This window comes from Antechinus flavipes, chromosome 3, assembly GCF_016432865.1.
Source record: "Antechinus flavipes isolate AdamAnt ecotype Samford, QLD, Australia chromosome 3, AdamAnt_v2, whole genome shotgun sequence".
Taxonomy (NCBI): domain Eukaryota; kingdom Metazoa; phylum Chordata; class Mammalia; order Dasyuromorphia; family Dasyuridae; genus Antechinus; species Antechinus flavipes.
The window spans coordinates 454273988-454298204 of record NC_067400.1 but is presented as its reverse complement, the minus strand read 5'-3'; the positions used below and the strand labels follow the sequence as shown (position 1 = coordinate 454298204).

Sequence of the window (24217 nt, the reverse complement as noted above, 5' to 3'; positions counted from 1 at the left end):
ATGCTATGATCCACAGCTGTGGAGGCTCTCAGAGAATTGATCTGTCCCTTAACAGTGCTATTTGAGCCTGAGTCTCTGGGATTGTATTTTATGAGAGAGGGTTTCAGAGGGAGGCTTTGGGGAATGTTTTATATCAAATGTTGTTACTATATCACTTTATGTAGTCTTCCTGACTCCAAGCCCAGTGCTCTATCCATTGCATCACCTAGCTGCCCATCTTAGGTAACACCTTTTTGTGGTTCACTCACATCCAACTCCTCCATCTTCCTCTCTCTCTCTCTCTCTCTCTCTCTCTCTTTTTCTCTCTCTCTCTCTCTCTCTGTATATATATATATATATATATATATGCACATTCTATTCATGTTTATTGTTTCCATGACACTATCTAATCATCCCATGCTCTACCATTCCCTTTTCCTTTCACTCTTTTTCAACATGTCTTTCTAATGAATTTCATCTCATTAGAGATGATTGTCATTATTACCTTTATTAGTATTGCTATTGTACAGATTGGCTAAAGCATTTAAGCTTCAGTTTCAGTATCTGACCTTCCAGTAAAAAATCTGAATTAATTTCTCTAAGTATTCACTGATTTAATCTTCTTACTATTTAAGGGCCTTTCAAAAGTCTTCATCACATCGATTCTGTGACACTCAACATCCCTCATAGTCCAACTCTCACCACCATAGCTTTGACTATGTGAACCTTTGTAAGCAGATAATGTCTCGGTTTTTTAGTATGCTGTCCAGATTCGCCATAGCTTTCAAGGAACAAGCATCTTTTAATTTCATGACTACAGATAATGGCTAAGCAATCTTTGAACCCAAAAATATAAATCTGACCTGATTCTATTTTTCCATCCTCTCTTTGCCAGAAAGTTTTGGAACTAGTTGTCAAGATCTTAGTTTTTTAATGTTAAACTTCAAGCCAGCTTTTACATTCCACTTTAGCCCTTATAAAGAGGCATCTTAATTCCTTTTCACTTTCTACCATCAGAATGATATTGGTATCCTTAATTCCAGTTTTTGATTCATCCAACCTGACATTTCACATGATGTAACATTTCACATGATGTACTCTACATGTAAGTTAAATAAGTAATGTGACACAATAATTGTATAAATATGTATATATATTTTGCATGTATATGTATGGATTTAACATATATTTTAAAAATATATATTTAATATATATTGCCATCTAGGGGAAAGGGTGGAGAGAAATTTAGAACACAAAATTTTGCAAGAGTCAATGTTGAAAAATCTTTCATGCATATGTTTTGAAAATAAAAAGCTTTAATTTTAAAAATAGGTAATATATCATATAGCCTTATCATACTCCTTTTCCAATTTTAAACCAATCAGTTGTTCCATGCTTGGTTCTAACTATTGTTCTTTGACCTGTATATTTTCTCAGGAGACAAATAAGATGATCTGGTACTCCCATCTCTTTGAGGACTTAATACATTTTGTTGTGATCAATATAGTAAAAGGAACTTTAATGTAGTCAATGAAACAGAATTGAATATTTTTGAAATTCCCTTTTTTCCTCTATAACCCAGTGATGTTGGCAATTTGGGTTCTAGTTCCTTTGCTTCTAGGAATACCAGCCTATTCTGGCAATTCTCAGTTCACATATTACCACAGTCTAGTTTGCAGAATCTTAAACAGAACTTTAAAGGCATGTGAAATGAACACAATTATTTGGTAATTTGAACATTCCTTCCCATTATCTTTCTCTGGGATTGGGATGTAAACTGATCTTTTCCAATACAATGGCATTGTTAAGTTTTCCAAATTTGTGGGCATATTGAATATCTTATTAAAAGCTAATTAAGTCTGGCTGACATATTAACTGATGATCATGGAAATAACCATGCTGGTGAGGATTTGTGAGTTACAGAATTAGAAATTGGGGTTACCCCTAACCCTAAAAAGTATGGATTTGGGATAAGTAACTCCACAGCATATGCTAAATTAATAAAGCTCAATGAGTGTCTAAAGGCAATGCAAAGAAGTCTTACTCTAGAGATTCCCTGTAAAGTTACTGAGACTTCAAAGGCTTGGTACTCATTGCTGGGGCTTTCCGGGAGGATGAATTTCCTTCAGCAAGCCCTGTAGAAAGTCAGTGCTGAAAAGACTTGGCATTTTAGAATGACATGGCAAGTTTGAAGTGATTCTTGTGTCTTTCCCTGTAACAATGGCAATGAAATGGGACCCTACTCTGTTAAAAGAAACTCCAGATTAGCATCTCTTTCTCAGTTCACTCATGTAGCACCTAATGCCTACAACTGACTGATTATCCACTGCTCCTGGAAAGCCTCTGCCTCTTGTTTTCTTACAACTAGGTCCATTTCTATTAGGGATTAATTAGGAAAATTAGGGATTTTCCTAAAATACAGGTCTCCCCTCCACTCCATAAACTCCAGCGGTTTCCTCGTTGCCCCCAGGAGCAAATACAAAAGGCTCTGTTGGCTTTCAAAGCTTTATAACATAGTTATCTCCTATTTTTCTAGCTTCTTACATCTTACTCCCTTGTATTCCTTAATCCTGTCACACTAGCCTCCTGGCTGTTCCATAAACAAGACACTTCATCTCCTGGCTCAGGGTATTCTCTGGCTGTTCCCCATTCCTGCAACATTCTCATCTGCTCCAGACTACTAACCTCTCTGGCTCCCTGTAAGTCTCATTCAATTTCTATAGTCTTCCCAAGTCCTTCTAATTCCAAGGTCTTTCCTTTCCATTATTCCCCATTTATGCTGAATATAACTTTATTTGCATATTTTCTCCTCCATTTGACTTAAGATCAGCACTATGTTTTGCCTCGTTTTTATCCCCATGACTTCGTACAGTGCCTGATACATAGTAGGGGCTTAATAAATCTTTACTGATTGATTGATTGATCTGCTTTTTGACTTGGAAAAGTCTGAAAGTCCCAAGACCAGAAGCTTTGGTGTCCCTGGAGCAATAGTGAGGGACAGGAGCAGAAGCTTCTGCACTGGAGTAGATGACCATACATCAGAGATCTTCCCAAACCTGACCTGGATTTCACCAGTAGCATGTAGCAAGTTTTGTTTGCACAGTGCCCAGGCAAGCTACTTCAAGTTTAGAATTTCTTTAAATTGGTGGATTAATGGAAGTTGAATTGTTGAATTTAATACCAACCAGACAGGTAACATAAAAGACAATCATTTTGCTGTGATGTTGATTTCATGAACCAAAACTTGGTAAATCTGAAGTAGACCCTCTGTTTCTGACTTTTTTTACCAGGTAAGTAAAGGTTATATTACTACATTCCCAGAAAAATACACGTAGACATCTATTCATCCAAACCAATAATATATCAAGAGTACTGGGTTGAGGAAGACACAGAAATAAATGTGATCCACTCTACCCTCTCTTGTTCGGATAGGGCTTGATCTGGATGATCTCTGAAATTCTCTGTGTGATCTTTACAAATCTTATGTGGGCAATGCCCCTTTTGAAAGAGTTCAGTGACTTTATAAGGGAGTCAAAGATTTTTTTTTATGTGAAACCTAGAAGCCCAGAAAAATTCACCATAGTCCATTATACTGGCATTTATTAGAACATTGGGTACAATGTATGAGAATAGTGTTTTACTAAAGAGAAAAAAATAAAAGATAAACATACTCTGTAATGGGAAAGCCAGAATAACTCATGAGTCTTCAATATCCTTTTTTTAAAAACTAATAAACATTTATTCCCACAGTGTCATCATCTCAGGATAATAAACTTTATTCACAATGGTATCTTTGACCAAGTAATTCCCCCAACCCCATACCTAGGTTGACATAATCAGAAGTAATATTGAATATTGTTCAAAGTTTTAACCCTAACAACATCTTTCTCTGATTGAATTGGAAGAAACAGTAGTACTGTTAATAATAATAAAAATAATTAACACTTATATAGTGCTTACTATATTCAAGCACGGAGCCAAGCTCTTTTGAATTATTTTTTTGATCCTCACAATTCTGAGAGGTAAGTACTCTTATTGTCCCCATTTTATAGATGAAGAAATCAAGGCAGATGGGGTTGAATGGTTTGCCCAGTGGAGGACCAAAACCTCTGGTAGATGGGCTTGCATGTCCTTTTCAGGGCTGCTCATCCACTTTTGGTGTCCACTTTTACCCAACTCCCCCTGGGGCTACAAGAACTGCTGGTAGCAAGCAGAGCAGCCACACACTAATCCTCAGTGAATTAGGGGGGTGTCTGCCCCAAGCAGGGAAGACTTCCTAGTGCAATGGACAGAAGAGAAGAATTCGTTCAGGGTTGCTGACGAGGACAGTGTGGAGCACCTGGTCAGACACTGGTCACCAAGGTCATCCGCTGCACTCCAGGACGTGTCCAGTTGTCCCAATTTTTGGCCTGCCACTGAACTTAGATGCAAGTCAGCCTCACTTAAATCCAACTCGCAAGCAAATCAAGACTTCAGCTGGGATGTCCTCGGTCCTCCTCAGAAACAAAAGCAAACAACTTTCTGAGGCTGGTTTTGAATTCTGCTCTTCCTGACTTCGAGTCTAATTATTCACCTAGCTCCTCATAAAAAGGAAGCTGGTGTATTTTGTTTTTGTCCTCATTTTTTTCCTTTTTGACCTGATTTTTCTTGTACAGCATGAAATGTGTAGAAATATGTATAGAAGAATTGCACATGTTTTAACACATATTGGATTACTTGCCATCTAGCTGGGGGGAAGGGAGGGAAAAAATTTAGAATACAAGGTTTTTTGTAAGAGTGAATGTTAAAAGTTATTCATGTATGTATTTTGAAAATAAGGTTTTTAGAGAAGGAAGGAATTTGTGGCCAAGTAAGAACTTTAGTACATTATTGAATGCAAAATGGATAATTTTGATTATATTAAGTTAAAAACATCTGTACAAACAAAACCAATGCAAAGTTAGAAGAGAAGGGATAAACTGGGGAAAATTTTTACATTCAAGGGTTCTGATAAAGGCCTCATTTCTAAAATATATAGAGAATTGACTCAAATTTATTAGAAATCAAGCCATTCTCCAATTCATAAATGGTCAAAGGATATGAACAGGCAATTTTTAGATAAAGAAATAAAAACAATTTCTAGTCATATGAAAAGGTGCTCTAAATCATTATTGATCAGAGAAATACAAATTAAGACAACTCTGAGATACCACTATGTACCCTCTCAGGTTGGTTAAAATGGCAGGAAAAGATAATGACAAATGTTGGAGGGGATGTGGGAAAACAGGGACACTGATACATTGTTGGTGGAATTGTGAATACATCCAGCTATTCTGGAGAGCTCAGAAAGCTATCAAACTGTGCATACCCTTTGATCCAGCAGTGTCTCTACTGGGCTTAAACAAAGAGATCTTAAAGGAGGAAAAGGGACCCACATGTGCAAAAATGTCTGTGGCAGCCCTTTTTATAGTGGCCAGAAACTGGAAACTGAGTGGATGCCCATCAATTGGAGAATGGCTGAATAAATTGTGGTATATGAATGTTATGGAACATTATTGTTCTGTAAGAAACGACCAGCAGGATGATTTCAGAAAGGCCTGAAGAGGCTTACATGAACTGATGCTAAGTGAAATGAGAAGAACCAGGGGATTATTATACACGGAAACAAGAAGACTATACAATGATCAATTCTGATGGACATGGCTCTCTTCAACAATGAGGTGAATCAGGTCAATTCCAATGATCTTGTGATGAAGAGAGCCATCTACACCCAGAGAGAGGTCTGTGGGAACTGAGTGTGGATCACAACATAGAATTTTCATTCTTTTTGTTGTTGTTTGCTTGCATTTTGTTTTCTTTCTCACTTTTTTTTTCTTTTTTTGACCTGATTTTTCTTGTGCAGCATATTTGTGGAAATATATAGAGAGAAACTGCAAAAAGAAAACAAGTTTTTCTTGTTCATCAGTTCATGTAAATCTGTCTTTCTAAAGCCTTTCTAAAATTGGCTTGTCCATCATTTTTTGTAGTGCAATAATATTCCAATACTTTAATATACCATAACTTATCCAACCATTTCCCAAATAATGGACATCTACTCATTTCCCAATTCTCTGCCACTGCAAAAAGAGCTACTTTTTTTGTATATGTGGATCCCTTTCCCTCCTTTAAGATCTCTCTGGGATACAAGCCCAGTAGAAACACTGCTGGACCTAAAGGTATGTACAGTTTGATAGCCTTTGAGCATATTCCAAACTGCTCTCCAGAAGGGCTGGACAGAACTTATTCTCTGTTTATCCATTCTTCCCCCAGGTAGTTATGTATTTGTGGGAGAGTGTCCCAGGCTTATGGGGGGGATATTTTATTGTTACTTTTCTTACCTTGGACTAAATTATATCTAAGATACCAACGTTATTTCTTTGAATGTCTCTGCTTAGAACCGAGTCAGAGGGTTTTCTGGCACCAGTAAGCACGTCAGTGGAAGCCTCTGAGTAATGGTTTTTTGGCAGAAATGGAACCACAGAGTACCTTGAGTCTAGGGGAGGGCCGCCTTGGAGACCTGTCGGGATGTGGGTATAGCATGTCAGGGTGCCTGTATGGACTTACGCTGCCGTAGCCACGTCCCAAAGCTGAAGCTGGATAATGTCACCGAGCACACGGCCAAAGCCCCGCTCTCAAATTCAGGCCCAGTCTGTTCGGGGCTTCCCTCGCGGTGGAGCAGGCAGTCCGGTTAGGCTGACCAGATCACATCAGGCCCTCAGTCTTTAAACCCTTATTACTGAAGTATCAGTTACACCTTCTGATTTGTTACTACTGTTGTCTGGGACAAAGGTTCACATCTGAATATAGTAGGTTTTTTATTCTGAAATTCAAGTGGGAAGACTCCAATGAAAAATTCACTTTCCTCATATAACATTAAATAAGTCTCGTGAGCTTAAGAAAGTCAAGAACGCCCAGCATTTAGAAGCAGCATTTCTGTCTGCAAAAGCAATAGTCAGGGCTGTGGGCCTTCCTCTTCTCCTATCTGGTACAGTCATAGGATGCTCCAAGGGGAAGCGTATTTCAAGCAACTCAACAAGTCTATTAAACTTTCATTCATTGGATGCCTGAAACACCCACAGGTTCCCCTCTTACAAGCCCTCAAACCCAAAATACCGCTGCAGAGGGTGTTCTTGTCCAAAACCATCTGAGCATATTCTCGAGACCCAACTATCACGAAGCAGAAACTGGAGGACGGGCGTGAAAGGCGCCATTTAAAAGAATGAATAAGGAAATCAATCCATGGCTTAGGACTCTGGGGCTCCTGCTTCCAGACCACGGATCAGAAAACAGAGAACTTGTCCCCATCGCCACACTGCAAGACTTCTTCCAGCCTCACAGAAGCTCATAACAACAGTCAATAAGTGGGGTTGTTCAGTAGTTTCAGTCATGTCCCACTCTTCATGACGCACCTGGGGGTTTCTTGGCAGAAATAACAGAGTGGCTTGCCATTTCCTTCTCCAGTTAATTTTACAGATGAGGAAACTGAGGCAAACTGAGTTAAGTGACTGGTACAGGGTAACACAGCTAGGAATTCTGACTCCAGGCCCAGAGCTCTCTCCTCTAAATTACCAAGCTATCTCAGTGAATATGCTCACTGTGTGGCCCACATCCGTACTAAACACTTTATAATAATTATCTCTATTATAGAGCTGTTGAGGCAGGAGGAAAGAGATGACCCTGGCTTCCCAAATAAGATTCCAAAATATGTTTTATCCCATAGATCAATGTTAAAAGTTCTTAGTTTTGTTTTTTTTTTCCCCTAGAATAATTGGTTTCAACTATATTTAGAGCTATTTAAAACTGGTCAAAATGGGAAAAAGAATTTTAAAGTTAAAAGTTATATTTCTATGGAATTAGAAAAATAAAATATTGAAATTCAAAAAAATAAAAATAAGAAGCACTTCGCTTCTCTAGTAAAATCCCAGCTAAGCTGTACAATGATAGCAATCCTATGGGATAGAAAGAATTTTGTAGGCTAGACTGAGAACCAAGCTTCCCTTTATGCATTCATTCATTCAAAAAAAATTTATATTGATCATCTACTAAGTTCTAGGTCCTGAGAGACAAAGACATAATCTATCACTCCTAAAAATGTCCAATTCTGGGTCTTTGGCCCCATTACAATCTATTTTGCCTTAATTGTGTATATAGATATGAATATAAATTTGTAAATATGTATGTGTATATATACATGCACACTTATTTCACCATTCTTTTAGAGTGTATACTTTTAAGACTGGGACTATGCTTTCCACATGGCAGATACCTAATTAGCAGAACAGCTAATAAATTTTTGATGCATTTTAATAATTATTTTATCCTTCAAATGTTAAAGGAATTTGAAAAAGAAAAAATTCTTTTCTAGAGGTGAGTCTCACTAATAGGGAACTGGTAGCTAGGGTCACACTACTAGTAAGTCTCTTAAGGACATGTTTCTTCCTGACTCATTGCTTTATCCATGAGTCACCTAGCTGCTCCCTCCAGGAGGTATACTACCTAAATGAAATAATCAAAAGCAAAACAAAGTTCTTGATGCTGAAGAGAGAAAAAAATTAAAACAGAATAATATCTCATGTGTCCTCTTAGACAACTGGAGAATAGATGAACAAATTATGGTGTATGAGTGGATTAGAATTTTAATACACAGTAAGAAATGACAGAAGAGGATTTCAGAGAATTCTGACTAATATAAATTGAAACAAGTTGAAATGAATGAGCAGTTTCTACAAGGAGAATAACATGGTAAAGAAGAACTATTTTGAAAGACTTAAGAATTCAAATTAATGTTATGTTCAATCACATCTCTAGTGGACCAAAGATGGAAGCATATTACCTTCCTTCTAACAAAAAAGTGATGGATACAAAATTGAGAAACATCCATTTTTTGACACAACCACAGTGTAGATTCATTTTACTTGACTTTTTATTTGTTTTGAAGGGTTTTCTTTTTTCTTCTCTCTGAGTTTTTAATTGGGGAAGGGGAGGGTTCCATTAGGAGAGTTAACAATTATTGCTTACTAGTTGTGTGACCCTAGCCAAGTCACTTAACCCCAACTGCCTTACCAAAAAACAAAATAAAACAAAAAAAAAATAATAACAATTATGTTGCTAATAAAAAGAATGGTTATTGGAACATTTTTAAATACCCCAAAGAAAAGAGAAGGAACAGACAAAAAGTTTTGAAAGTATAGAATTTAATCATATACTTTTTTTTTAAATCAAGGGTTATAAAATTGAAATTCAGTTTCATACAGAATCCTCTTTGTGTGCTTTGCTACTTTTTTATGTTTAAGGATTCATTTTTTTTTAATTGACAAAGATAAAAAGACTAAAATGAATCTGGGTGATCAAGCATCTTGAGATCACTCCATATGAAGATCAGATAAAAGAACTAGGGAGGTTTCCTCTAAAAAGGAGCTGCAGAGAAGACTGTGGCTGTTTTATAATACATATATGTATGTATGTATGTATATATACACACACACACACACACACACCCCACCTAAAAGGTTAGGAACCAGAAGAGTCATTAGTCAGTCATATTCTGTTAGACCCTCATGGGCACAACTATGAAGAATAAGTGGAAGTTTCACAAAGATAAATTTAAGATTTATATAAGGAAAACATCCATTTTTCTACTCTCCTAAGAGTATGGCAATAACCTTGCGTGCCTGAAGGTTATGGCAGCTATCCCAAAAGAGTACAAGCATAGCAAAAGAATGTGCACTTTTCCCCCAAGGACCAGCTGAGCAATTGGGTGGCCACTTGGTGATGAATTCTTTGATCTCAGCAACCCTTGAAACAAAGAAAATAAACAAAATGACCTTCAGTATAATGGATAGCCCATTGCAATGTCAGAAGATACCTCTCCCCTCACTGGGCAGACCAAATGGCGGCAAATTTGTTGAAGAAGAGAAACAAATTATATGGGATAGACAAACACAAATGGGATGGTTAGGGGTCTGCAGGACTGAAGGGAACACCCCCATAACAAAATAACTTATAGTAATGAGACTATAAGGAAGAAATCCTTTCCAACAAACATACTCATAAGTTGATTCATAAATTTACCCATAGGTAGAATAAATGGCCTTGGGAGATAGTGGGTTCCCCCCTTTCTGGATATCTTCAACTAAAAGCTAGATGACTTTTTGGCAGGCTGTAGCAGAGGAGGCACTTGTTAGGTTAGACTAAATGGCCTCTGAGATCTCTCTATTTTATTGTATTTTAAGGCAATCAGAGTTAAGGGACTTGCCCAGGGTCACAGAGCTAATGACCATGTGAGGTGGGATTTGAACTCAGGTCCTCCTAACTCCAGGCCAGTACTCTACCCATCACATCACCTAGCTGTCCCTGAGGTCTTTTTCAGCTCTGAGGAGCTATTGTAAGTGGTTTAAATTACAATGCAACTATACATTCATTTACCATTCTCCCTTTTTGTTACCACTAGTTACCTGATATTTAAAAATGTTATAGCCTAATACTTTGAGACCAAGAGACTTCAAGCCAATATGTATGACTAATATGAAAATTTCCTTGAATCAGACAGACCAACCAACTACGAAAAATTATGCATGATTACCCAAATTAAGAGATTTCCTGGGCAAGGTCCCTAGAGTCATTTCCTCATCTTTAAAATGACTTCTAACTTTCCTTCCTACTCTAAATACTATGATTCCTATTTTGAAAAGAAATGTTCTTTGACTACTGACCATGGTTTAAGTAAGATCTTTATTTGGTGAATTAGAAATGTAGAGGAAAATCTAAGAACTATGTCCCCTCCCCTCCCCAGGCTACTAGGCAACTGAGCAAGGAAGGAGAAGGTGGGAGTCAGAGCAGTTGGTCAATAAGCATCTATTAAACACCTACTATATACCAGCTAAGTATTAGACATATTAAAAAAGGTCAAAGACAGCCCTTGAGGGGTTCACATCTAATGGAAAGGAGACAACATGCAAATAATTATGTACAAACATGCTTTTTATGCAGGATCAGATCACATCATATATGTGTGTGTGTGTGTGTGTGTGTATACACAGGATAAATGAATCCCTAAAACTGGATCTCTAGATATCAATTTTCAGGGTAAAACCAAACTTGGGCTGCGGTGAGTGTTGTGTCCCACTCTTTGCGACCCCATTTTGGGGTTTTCTTGGCAAAATACTAGAGTGGTTTGTTTACCATTTCCTTCTCCAATTTATTAAACAAATGAATAAACTGAGGCAAACAGGATTAAATCGATCACACAGCTAATCTGAGGCTGGATTTGAACCCAGTCACCATTAACCCACCAAGTTCATTCAACTTATTCATACCACTAAAAAAAAGCAAGACTTTTATCAATTCAAGCAAATACTCAGAAGGAGCGAGTCATTGTTGCCGCCATGTGAGGTATTTTTTATGAGGTATCTAATGTAGTGGGGAATGTGAATACAAAAATGAAGCAATCTCTACCTGAGAAGAGTTCATATAAAAGTAGAGACTTAGATTCTAAGCAATAGGATAAGCAATTTCTGCTTTTCTTTGCTTGATAATCCTCTTGTTTTTGTCAAAAGCAGGAAATGGAGGTTAGAGTTCAGCAAATGGGTTGAACACCATTTCTGAAAGTCTTAAGATTTCATTTCAAAATACTGTCTTGGGAAAAGTGTTTTGCTTTTTTTTCCCCCTAGTCCACTAATTAAAGTCAAGTGGAATAAAAATGAATGATTTCAAACAATCCACAGCCTTTTTAGTGTACAATGTAGAATCAACTTTCCTTAGTAGGATGAGGAATTTGGATGTTTCTGTAGGCTAGGGAAGGTGTAAGCTTCCAAACCTTGGCCTGAGCTGAGAATCTGTGTAAATTGATAACTTCTCTCTTTAACTTATAGTTAAGCTTTTCCATGATACTCTTCACCTGCCCAACAGAAAGAGAAAAAAGTTCACAAAAAGCAAGTACTCCACCCTTCAGGTGCCAAGAAAGAAAAAAAAAATTGTTAAAAGCTTGAAAAACTTGTAAAAATATAAATTACCTCCATGATGGGGTCTTTAGAATACTAGTTATAAAACTTGAAGGGAGCATAGACTACACTGTCCAATTCCCTTATTTTACAGATTTGGAAACTGAAGCCCAGAGGAACAAAATAATGTTTGGGGGCATTCCTGCAACATAAAACTTGTTTTGGGGGAGCGGGGGAAGATAGATAGATAGATGAGCAATTCATTAATTCTACCTTAACACAAATATAGAAACCCAATGATAGAAATATAGCAGGTATCCTATAAATGATATAACAAACAGGGCATCTTCTCTATATCTGAAAATATATTCATACCTGCAAATCAGGTATGAAAAGATATTCAATCAATTAATAGTATGTATTAAATGCCTACTGTGTGTCAAACTTTTGTTCTTTTGAAGGAGACAATACATGTGGACATGTGTGCATATAAGATTTACACATGCATACGTGTGCATAAATACAAGTCAGTTTAAGGAGGGGTTTCAATAAAACTTCTGGTCAGTGTTTGAGTTGGTCTACAAGTAGGGGATTCTACTAAGCTGAGATGAGGAAGTAGTACATTCCAGTAAAGATGCAAGTCAGGATGAAGTTCCATGTGTGAAAAACAGCAAGGTTAATTTTATTAGACTGGAAAGGTAGATTGTGGCCAAATTATAAAACGCTTAAAAGTCAAACGGAAAACTCGATATGCAGTAGAGAGTGGATGTATCAGATCAGCAGATTTTTTACCCCAGAAGAAGAAGTCATTAAAGATAGAGATAGTTAACAAAGAAAGGCTTAATGTCTTCTAGAGAGTGCAAAGAAGGATTTTCACTTTTGGTCTCTTTTCAAGAATAAAAGTTGTCCTTGATGGAATTATAGGTCAATTGGACAAAAATAAGCCATGCCTCTCATAGGCTTTAGAAAGTTAACTTGCCAGGCAAGCACTAATAACAGCCCTAAGGACCCATGACTTCTTTGGAGAAGAGAAGAGCATCAGTTCAATTCCAAGGAAGGAAGGGGAAGAATAAGCATTTCCACATCTATTATATACAGTGCTATGCTATTCCAATTTTTCCAATTTATTTTTCCAATTACATGAAAAGACAGTTTTCAACTTTCATCTTTATAAGATTTTGAATTTCAAATTTTTTCCCCCTCTCTTTTCCCTTCCCTCTCCCCATGTTATCAAGTAATCTGACACAGGTTATATATGTACTCTAATTTTTACTTTTTTTCCTCTTTTTATTGTTTTCTCTCTTTTTTTCTAGTTATACATATACATTAAAATTTTAAAAATACATATTTCTTCATGAATCATGCTGGGAGAGAAAAATCAGAAATAAAAGGGGAAACCACAAGAGAAAAAAAAAAAAGGGAAAAAAAGTGAACTTGGCATGTGTTGATTTACATTCAGTGTCCATAATTCTCTCTCTGGATGCAGATGGCAAGTTTATTGAAATTGCCTTGGTTCACTGTACCATTGAGAAGAACCAAGTCTTTCATAGTTCATCATTGCATAATCTTGCTGTGACTATGTACAATATATTTCTAATTTTGTTTGTTTCACTCAGCATCAGTTCTTGTAAATCTTTCCTGGCCTTTCTAAAAATCAGCTTGTTCATCATTTTTTATAAAACAATAATATCCCATTACTTTCATATAAGATAATTTATTCAGCCATTCCCCAATTGATGGGAATCTGCTCATTTTCCAATTCTCTGCCACCACAAAAAAGAGCTGCTACAAACATTTTTGAACATGTGGTTCTTTTTTCTTCTTTATGAATTCCTTGGGATACAGAGCCAGTAGTAGCACTGCTGTATTAAAAGATATGACAGTTTCATAATCCTTTGGGCATAGTTCCAAATTGCTCTCCAGAATGGTCAGATCATTTCACAATTCCACCAACAATGCATTAGGAATACATTCATTTTTAACACATTACTATATGAGTCATATAGGGAAAGAGAAACCAAAACAAAAGGGAAAAAAACACAAGAAAAGGGGGAGTGGGGAAGGTGATGATAATAGTATGCTATGAATCACATTCAGTCTTCATAGTTCTCTCTGGACGTGGATGGCATTTTCCATCCAAAGTTTTTTGAAATTGCCTTGGATCACTGAATTGTTGAGAAGAGCCAAGTCTAGCATAATTGATCATAACTGATCTTACAGTTGCTGCAAACACTTATTTTTAAAAACAAATAATCAATTACATCTACTTAATTGCAGTAGCTGTCCAAGTGGATAGGGTGCTGGGCCCAGAGTCAGGAAGAACTAAATTCAAATCCAGCTTCAAATTAGACTGTGATTCTTTGCACATTTTACATGTTTAATAAATATTTTTTTGAACTTAACTCACAATCCAACTGGGATGCAGAAAAGACAAGTAATAACCAAATAATTTATATACTGTATTATCTCTAGGTGCCAATGTGCATTAAAGTACTGAACTTATGAGTCAAAAAACCTAAGTTCAAATCCTACATCAGTTACTACTAGCTGTGTGATTCTGGGCAAATCACTTTATTTCTGTCTGACTCAGTTTCCTCAACTTTAAGATAGAGATAATAATAGCACCTATCTCGGAGTAGCTGTAAAGATCAAATGAAATATTTGTGACGTGTTGAGCCCACCTAGCAAACAGTAGTACTTAATAAAAGCTTGCTCCCCCTTAATCACTCTTAGGGAGCCCCAAACCTCTTTAGGGTTTTCCCAGTTAGATTTTTGGGTTTTTTTTTTTTTAAGCTACCATGCTTGTGCTAATAAGGAGAGTTCAGAACTCCGTTTGGAATGTCTTGTGTGTTCCAGGGTTCCAGTGGAGAAATTTGAGGTGCCCCAGATATGCCAGGGACACAGAATTTTTACCTAGGTGGTCTGCTTTCTGAGGAGCCCAGGCTTTCTCTCTGAGGGGTAGAACTCAAATTCCCTCCCCCCCCCACCCTTCTTTCTTTTATCATCTTTGTGTTTTCCAAACATCAAGACAAGTTGTAACCTATGAGATTTGTGTAAAAATGGAATTTATTTGTCGAGAACAACTATATATTTGGAAGTGGTGGGTCCTCCAGCCACAGTATATAACTCGGTTTGGAGGTTAAGCGTTGTACCACAGGAACTTTGCTTAGATGCTAAAAAGGTTAAGCTTGAGCCTCAAGCCCCGAGAAAACTCTGCCATCGTATTCTTTGTACCTACTCTTCCGGTCAGTACTGGGAGTTTGTGGAGACTGTACCACAGACTGGCTGGTTTGGGGGAAGGGGAGTAATAATGACATGACTGTTAGAATTCATAAGGTTTACAAAGGCTTGATGTTATTTGATGCCCACTGTAACCTTGGGCTTATCAGTATCCCCATTCTACAAAAAAGGAAACTGAGGCTGAGATGAAATCACTTGTTCAGGGTGATATGGACAGTGTCTGAGGCAGGATTCCTAACTATTCAATGCACCACTAAGCTACCTGTATGGCAGTGATAAATGAATTCATGAGAGCTGATAAAATCACTAAGTGACAAGATGGAGGAGTAGTTTCCAAACTTTTTGGTCTCAGGACACATTTGCATTTTTTTTTTTTTGGCTGAGGCAATTTAATCCCAATTGCCCAATGACTTGCCCAGGATCACACAGTCAGGAAGTATTAAGTGTCTGAGGCCAGATTTGAACTCAGGTCCTCGTAACTTCAGGACTGTGCATTCTTAAAAATTGCTTAGCAAAATTTTTAGTTTTTGCTAAACAGAAATTAGCATTTGTTTAAGTGGATTATATTTATTGATATTTACTGCAACAGATATTAAAACTGATATTTTTAAAAATATATATTTATTTTCTTAAAAAATAAAAATAAGCCCATTACATGTTAACATAAATAACATTTCTATGAAAAATAACTATATTTTCCAAAACAAATCAAAATGTAGTGAGAAGAATGGCATTGTTTTAAATACTTTTGCAAATTTCTTCCATGTCTGGCTTAATAGAAAACAGATGGATTCTCATATCTGCTTCTGCATTCAATATGTTACAATCTGTTGTTTTGGTTAAAGTATATGAAGAAAACCCAGCCTCACAAAGATATGTAGTTGAAAAAGGGAGGAGTGTTTTAATAGGCAAATAATATCTTAGTACTATTATGAAAATAGTTTTGACCTTGTGGACCCCTTGAAACCTCAGAGATTCCCAGGGATCCAAGGACAACATTTTAAGAATCTCTGGAATAGACAAAGAGGAGGAGAATGTTTTGTTATTATTGTTCCTAAGGTGCCATCTCAGTAAATGCCTTCCTTTTAAGCTTTTTGTGTTTATTAGCCAACCTGTGGGGACTACAGCTACAGTTTTTTAGAGGAGCAGGACACACAAAATACCTTGAATCCTGAGTGTTTGTCCAACCTGAGGAACCAATCAACTAAAAAGAATTGAAGAGCTCCTTCAGAAGGGCTGTGCATATATTTTGTCCTAGAGGTATAATGAAGATGATGGATAATAACTAGCATTTACAAAGTGTGTTAAGGTTTGCAAAGTGTTTTATATATATTATCTCATGCGATCCTCACAACAACCTTTGAGGTAGGTACTATTATTATTTCCATTTTACAGATAAGTCAAGTGTCTGAGGTGGGATTTGAACTCAGGTTTCCCCTTCAAAAGTCTCATTTAAACCATTTTGTTCCCTAAAGGTAAAGAAGTTTGAGTGTATAAACCATCTAAATATTATTTATCTTCTTTGCCTCCCCAGTTGGATTGTAATTGAAATTCAAACAACTCTCTATTAAAGCATCTAATATATGCAAAAAAAAATCATTCCATAAAAATAAAGGATGACTGGCCTCCACTCTTGCTACTTTCTAACAATAAGTTTTTTATGAGGAAAACAAGTGCATTGTAAATCTTAAAAGTTCTACAGAAATATTAGCTATAATTACAGTCATCCCTTTGAATGGTTGTTTTTTTAGGCCCATAATATTTATCACTGTGCCACGTACCCAGAAGCTCAATAAATATTATTTGATAGCTGATTTATAAAATGAAATTGACTACCGTTCTCAGGTCAGACTGACAAACCAAGTACTCACTGACCTTTCCTTTTTCTATCCGTTTGAAGGGTTTGACCAGGAACACAAGGGCACTTGGGCTTTCCAAGGATAGAAAAGTCAAACAAATTATCCCTTCCCATAGTAGGGAAAGTGCCCTTCCTTCAGTTTTAAAAATCAGCTCACCATAATATTATTAGGAAGCAATGTAGACCCTAACAGTGCTGAATAGATGGCAGTTACTATTCTCCAAAAGATTGTGGAGTGAAATATTTAAAGCAAGAAATATCTTGTACATTTAAAACTTCATTACTAGAACTGTTTCTTTGATTCGAAGGCCTGCATTTTAAGGCAAAATTGCATTTTCGGAAAATAATGAGGGCAGCTTAGGGTGGCCCTATAGCCTGAGTATAGGTTATGTAGTCAGGAGAATATGAGTTTAAATGCAGCCTCAGATACTATATAACTCTGAGTAAATCACTTTGAACCATCCCACCCCCCACCAAAAAAAAAAAAAAAAGAAAGAAAGGGGGCAGCATGATGGCAGAACACAGGAGCATGTTTGTTCCTGGTTTCCCAAATCCAAACAAAGCATAAAATTAAAGCTTTTTGTGTGTTTTGTATTCACTTAATAAGCCTATGGCTACAAACTTGAATAACATACAGTCCCTGCCTTCAAAATACTTCTAACTTGTCAAGTGAGATGAACTGGAAAATAACTAACATAACTAAATAACAAGCATTTATTAAATTCTTTGTTGTTGCTGTGTCGTATATGACTCTTTGTGACCCCATTTGGGATTTTCTCAGCAGAAATACAGGAGTGTTTTGCCATTTCCTTCTATGGCTCATTTTACAGATGAGGAAACTGAGGCAAACAGGGTCAAGTGACTGCCCAGGGTCACACAGCTAGGAAATCTGAGGCTGAATTTGAACTTAGGAAGATGAACTTTCATATGACTTTCCATATATTATCTCATTTTATTCACAGAACTCCCCCTTTACAGATGAAGAAATAGAGCTGAAAGAGGCTTAATTACCAAGGTGGATGTCCGATTCAAACTCGGTTTTGTGTAATCCACCAGGGGAGAAACAAGGGGATGGAGGAGTGATACAGGATTCCAAGCCTGGATCCTAGTCCACTGGAAATGTGATGGGGCTTTCCAGAGAGAGAGAATTTGGGGGACAAAGAAAATGAGTTCTGCTTGGAGATCTCTCAGGGGCATCCGGTTCACAGCTTAGGAGAAAGACTAGGGCCAGATGGAATCTGGAAATCATCTACACAGAGGGAAGTGATCAAGTCAACCCACATGGAGGAAGAGGAGGCACTGAGGTCCAGTGTAAAGTAGATAGAATAGCCCAGCAAAGACTGTTCAGTAGAAGCAGTAAGAAACTTGAGTAACAAGAAAGCACCATCAAATCTGGCAATTAAGGATTCAACAGCAATTTCAGGAACAGTCAAAAGCCAGACTGCAAACCTGAGTACATGGAAACAAAGGGAAAGTCAGGCCTGCAGAATGCTTTTTGTAATTTGGTTTGAAAGAGAGGAGATATGGGATGATAGTAGGGCCCAGTGAGGGTAGAAGCTGAGGGAGATCTGGGTGTGTTTATAGAAAAGAGAAAGATGAGGGCAGGAAGGGGCTTCTGCTGAAGAGACCAGAGGGACTAGGCCTTTGGAAGGCTTGCCAAGTTAAGAAAGACCCTGAGATCTTTATGATCTAAGAGATTCCTGTTGGAAGAGATTGGAAGGAATAAATCAAGGAAGGTAACATTTGATGTTACCTGAAAATTGGAGATTGAGAAAGATCCATTTATTAGGGTGACTGAAAAATAGTAACATATTTGTCCTGATTTTTTTTCCCTTCATGTATTTAATCTACTTTGAAGATGGAGACCTGGGCCTTTAGCAGATGTAGTGATGGGTGTGGTGAGCAGAGAGAAACAGAAGAATTGATAAAAATTATTCCCTGGTGCAGGGGGGAAGAAGGCTCTGATAATTGAGAGCAGTTTAGTTCTGTGTTCCCACCCACAGGAGATAATCCAATCAGAAATTCTAGTTACATCAAGTTCCTGAGGCTAAATTCTCCGGAAAAGATACAGCACTCACCACAGTTACTGTCCTCCTTTGGGTCAGTCCACCATGGGACTCTGCCTTAAGGTGTTTTTCCCCTTCCCCATTCCCCATGCCCTGTGTTTCTCCCCTAACTCCTTGATGCTCCCCAACTCCAACTCTACTCCTCACAACTAACTCTTTTAGGGGGTTAAGTCCCTCTCAGATCTGGCCTGCCAGCTAAAAGCATGTCCCAACCTCATAGGGGGCTCCACTGAGGAGCTAGTCTTTCATATGCTTTTCCACTTTTTTCATATTTACCATTCCCAGTGCCCGCTGTATGCCTCCACTTTTGTCTGTAACCTATTCCTCTAAACAAACCCACCTTTCGCCAAAGACAATGGCCATTGTGAAGTCTTCACATGACCGAATCCAACTTTTGGTGTCTGCCATCAAGACCATCCCCCCAGCAATCACATAATCATCACTACAGCTTGCATTTATAGAGCACTTTCTCCGTGCCAGACATTATGCTAAGCACTTTATAAAAATTATCTCCTTTGCTCTCTCACAACCACCTTTGTGAGCAAGATGCTATTATTATACCCATTTAACAGATGAGGAAACAAGTCAACCTAAAATCAAACAGCCAGAAAATGTGTGAGGCTGGATTTTAAGGGGGGTCTTCCTGAAGAGCAGAGGTCAGGGTCACTTTAACAGAAAGTCACTGCTACCTTAAAAGTGAATTTGTATGATAAGAACAGCCATAAAGGGTTACTCTTTTCTGGCCCCTGATAGTAAGAGTTATTCAATGGTTGGTCACTAATGTTTAGGGGGAGTCAGTGGTACTGCAGTAGCCAGAGCAGTGGGCCTGGAATCCAGAAGTCCTAATTTCACAACACAGGTGACACTGAGCAAGTTTCCAGTTCTGACTCAATGTCCCTATGTGTAAAATGGGCACAAGAACAGCACTTATCTGCCAGGACTGTGGCCATCCAATGAGGAGAGTCAGTGTTCAGCACAGTTCCTGGCACATTTATTGCTCAGTTGTAAGCCAGTCGGAGAAACAACTGGGTTTTGTTGGCAAAGACACTGGCGTGGTTTGCCATTTCCTTCCTTTTCTGACCCCAGACTGGGTGCTCTATCCACTGGGCGACCTCTCTACCCCACCCCACTGGGGGAATAAATGTTTATTCCGTCCCTTCCTGCCAAGAGACTAGACAATTGGCCTCCGGTCCGTTGCCTTCGGCCTCGTCCACTTCCTTTCCTTGAGATCAGACTTCAGGAGGCTGCAGGAAGTGGGATGTCTCTGAAGGGCTATCTGGTCCGGCTGGTGGAGTTACAGCAGCCCACCTCTGGCCACAGAGCTGACCTAATTAACACTCACTGATTGTCTTCACTGAGGGACTCTTCCAGCCAAAGCAGCGCGCCTTTTCCCTTCCATTCTGTCCTAACAAGCCAAGAAGAGGTGATTCATCGGCTCCTTGTGAAGCACAGAAAGCCACCTATTTCAGAAAGCAGTTGGTCTGGGTGGAGCACTGGGAGTTGAGGGTAAGGGAGGAAAGGTAACGACAGTGGGAAAGGCAGCCAGATCAAGCTGGCCTCCCAGGGGGGAGGGATGGAACTTAAAAGATAGTCCGGCCATCCTACCAGTTTTGCTCCCTTAATTGCTTTTGCTGTGAGAACTTGTGAGAGAAGGGGGAAGGAGGGAAGAGGAGATGAATTAAATAGAGTTCAGGTGCACGGTCCTGCAAATATTTTAAGTTGGCTCAACTCTAAAAATAAAGGGTTATGCGGCTAAATCTGCGCCAGTTTGTTTTAAGGAAAGAATAATACTACAAGGCTTGTCCAACCGTTCCCAAACTTGATTCCTTCTCTATACTTTGTCACTGGGAGCCCGTACAGTCTTGTTACTTGTTCTTACCCTACAGGGCATGTCTTGCCCTACAGACTTGGGCTTTTCATAACCAGCAGCTGCCCTACTGAACTCAACACTTATTAAGCACCTACTTTATGCATTGAAAAACGTCTAATCAAACATGGGTTTACTGTATTCCTTTAATCTGTAAATCCTTTAGGACACATGAAATCAATCCAGGGTGACCCCCTACTCCATGTCCTATATCAATTATCTTTTTGATGGGAAAGCTCAAAAGGAAAGTCTTGAAGCTAAAGTTTAATTTCTGCCGATGTCAAGGAACCAGAAAATTGCCCAAGTTTCCCTTTTTTTTCTTAAATATGGCCCCAAAACTCCCAGTAAGAATAAAAATCAACTCTCCTCCCCTACACGCAGTTTTCTTTCACAACAAAGAGCATATTTATAAGGCAGCGTTTTGGGAAAGATATTCTGAGTAATAACAGGGAGTGAATACGCATCTAGGCCAAAAATTCACTATCAGCTTCTAAGGACACAGGCCTGGTTTGGTTTGGTTTTGCTTTTTTTTTTTTTTTAAATTTACCCTCCCTCTCATTCTAGAAAGGATCCCAAAGTCCTCGCACAATCAGCAGTTACCTCCCCTACTAAAAATCCCATCCATGCGTCTGAAAGGTTACAAAGTAAAACTCCACAAGTCAGAGCCGGGAGGGAATGTCCAGAGCTTCAGACTTTTGTTGTTCTTACCAGGAAAAGGGCTTCAACTCTTGGTTTTATTTTTCATCTCTGGGTGACCAGGAGGAGCCAGGGGTCCACCACCTCCAGTGTACCCCATCGGGCTGCCAACCCCGGGTTAATTCCACGCCCAAAGGGAAGGGCCACGCAGCTTTAATTAAAGTCACAACACTCTAATCACCTCCCTGCTTTCCGAGCATTTTCCCACTCGGTGGGATGGGGGTGCCCTCTCCCTCCGCGAGGGGCAGGCGAGCCCGGAGGTAGGGACCTTGTCAGGGGCGGGGCGGGGGCTGCTTCCCGCGCGCCCGCGTTTGTCCTTAACGCTCCAGGTGTAGGGCGGGTGAGGAAGCCTTACCACTAGAGTTTCCAACACATGGCTCTTTTTGCCCTGGGAGAGGAAGGGGAGAAAAAAGCCTCTTCTCGGTTCCCCCGGAGTCAGACTACCGATTTTGTTATAAATGCGGACTTTAAAAAAAAAAAAAAAGAAAAAAAAATCCCTTTTTCTGCACTTGGGGAAAGCATTTAGTTAATGATTGCTGAGTGGCCGCGCCTCCCCGCATGACTGGCGCATGTGACTGGTTGCCGCCTGTGGGGATAGTTGTTAAAAAAGAGCAAACATACACTGCCGCCCCCCCCCCCCCAAAAAAAAATTAAAAGCCTGGATAACTCGTCAGTGCGATACGATTTCCCTGCAAATTGCACAACCAACTGTAGCGTTTGTCATTGCCCGGGGGCATCCTAAAGCTTCTCTTTTCAGTAGCTGGGCGGAGGGCTGTTTTCTGAAGTCCATCAAACAAAGCTCCAGTTATGTTTGGGAGTGGGAAATGTTATTTTCCAGTTGAAGCAAGGGTGAGCGTTCTTGGAAATCGGATCACAGGACTCGTTCGGTCTCCGCTGAGCCAAGCACCATCTTACACACTCACGGGGAAGAAGCAGAGGGCCCTTTTATTCAAACAAACCCTGTCCGTTTTAAGGAGGGAGAGAGCGGCTAGACCCGAGGCTCCCTTGGGATGGGCAGGAACTCCGACGGAGGAAATCCCCTCTCCCAAGGCAGACCAGGCCCTTTCTCCGCTAGCCATTGCCCATCTAGTGTGTTCCAGAGCTCCTTCTGTGCCCGGCCAGCCGTTTTCCACATCATGCTGACTTTCATGCTGTTAATAAGGATCACAGACTGCTAGGTATGGCTGCAAAGGACGGGCAGTCCGAGACCTGAGTTCCAATCCTAACTCACACTGGCTATGTGACCGGTTGCAAGTCATTTAATTTTTTAAGTATCTTCCATGGTGCTGGTGGTGGGGAACAAGGGGGAGAAAGGGAGAGGGAGGAGAGAGAGACAGAGGAAGAGGAAGAGGAGGGAGAGAGAAGAGGGAGGAAGGGGGGGATAGAGGAGAAAGAAATGGGGGAAGAGAGGGAGTGACTGAGACAGGGCTCTGATTTCCTAACTCCTGGGTTTGTTGTGAAGTTATTTATTTTGAGAAATGGATGGGCATTCGGTTTCCACTATAATGAAGATTAAATTGGAGAAATGAAACAAATTAGAAAACTGAAACCCACAAGGACATCAAGGAATAATCAAGGGTGGAGGTTTATCTTCCCCCAAAAGAATGTAAGCTCCTGGAGGGGAGGGACTGACTTCTGCAGTAAGGGGTGGTAACCTGATATTTGAAAAGAATCTTTTGTTCTTTATCCTTAGCCCCTCTCTCCCTCCCAGAATGTAAGATTCTTGGGGGCAGGGACTGGCTGTGTACTGAGGGGGAGATTTCGTCTTGTGCGACTTTGGTAACATCCAGTTAATGGAGAATCAGGGGAGGGACTTGTGCTTCAGGATAGGAAATAAAATGCTGCCTTTGGAATTTCAAACGGGTGTCTATATACCTAGTCACCCATTCTTGCAAGAATGCAAAATAAATCTTTCCTGCATTCATCAGTGGAGTTTTTGTTAAGATATTTAGTTTCTTACAGTTAGGTAATTTAATTTTAAAATTTAACTTTCCTATGATCTTCCTAACCTAGATGCTTTATAATAGACACAGTGGACTCCCCCAGTGACATTTTTGCAATACTACAAAACACAGATTATCTACCTATTGGCCCTTAAACCTGCCTTATTTCTGGCTTATCTTCCCCCCCCCCCTTTCAGTTATGTATCTCTGATAACCTTGTAAATCTTCAAATACCAACCATGCCAGGCAGTAAAGGATAGAGCACAGAGCCTGAAGTCAGTAATAGCTGAGTTCAAATCGGACCTTAGCTGTGAGATCCTAGATAAGTTTTATTTTGAGATTGTCAGACTTTGTCCCAAGATGTCAGACCATTTGGGGTTGTAGAGATGGAAATTATTTTATCTCTTAAAAGAGAGTAAGCCTTTGTAAGGATTGCCTATCTTCCACCTGCTATTTCAGGATACTAGAGAAGTAAAGTAGTACTGCTTTTTCCCACCTCTCCTCTAAGGGGTTTTTAGTGTCTTTGTTGTTGCTCAATCCTGTCTGAGTCTTTGTGACCCTCCCATAGGGTTTTCTTGTCAAAGATAGGGAATGGTTCACCAAGTCTATCT

At 39.1% G+C, this 24217-nt stretch overlaps 1 long non-coding RNA gene across 1 annotated transcript in view; it reads right to left on the bottom strand.

Moving 5' to 3' along the window:
• The window catches only part of LOC127554706 (uncharacterized), a 34084-nt gene extending 11176 nt beyond the window's left edge, over positions 1–22908 (bottom strand). The window contains exon 1 of the long non-coding RNA XR_007952050.1: positions 21676–22908. This is a non-coding gene — a long non-coding RNA (uncharacterized LOC127554706). The remainder of the gene's footprint in view (positions 1–21675) is intronic.
• Between the last annotated feature and the right edge of the window lie 1309 nt (positions 22909–24217).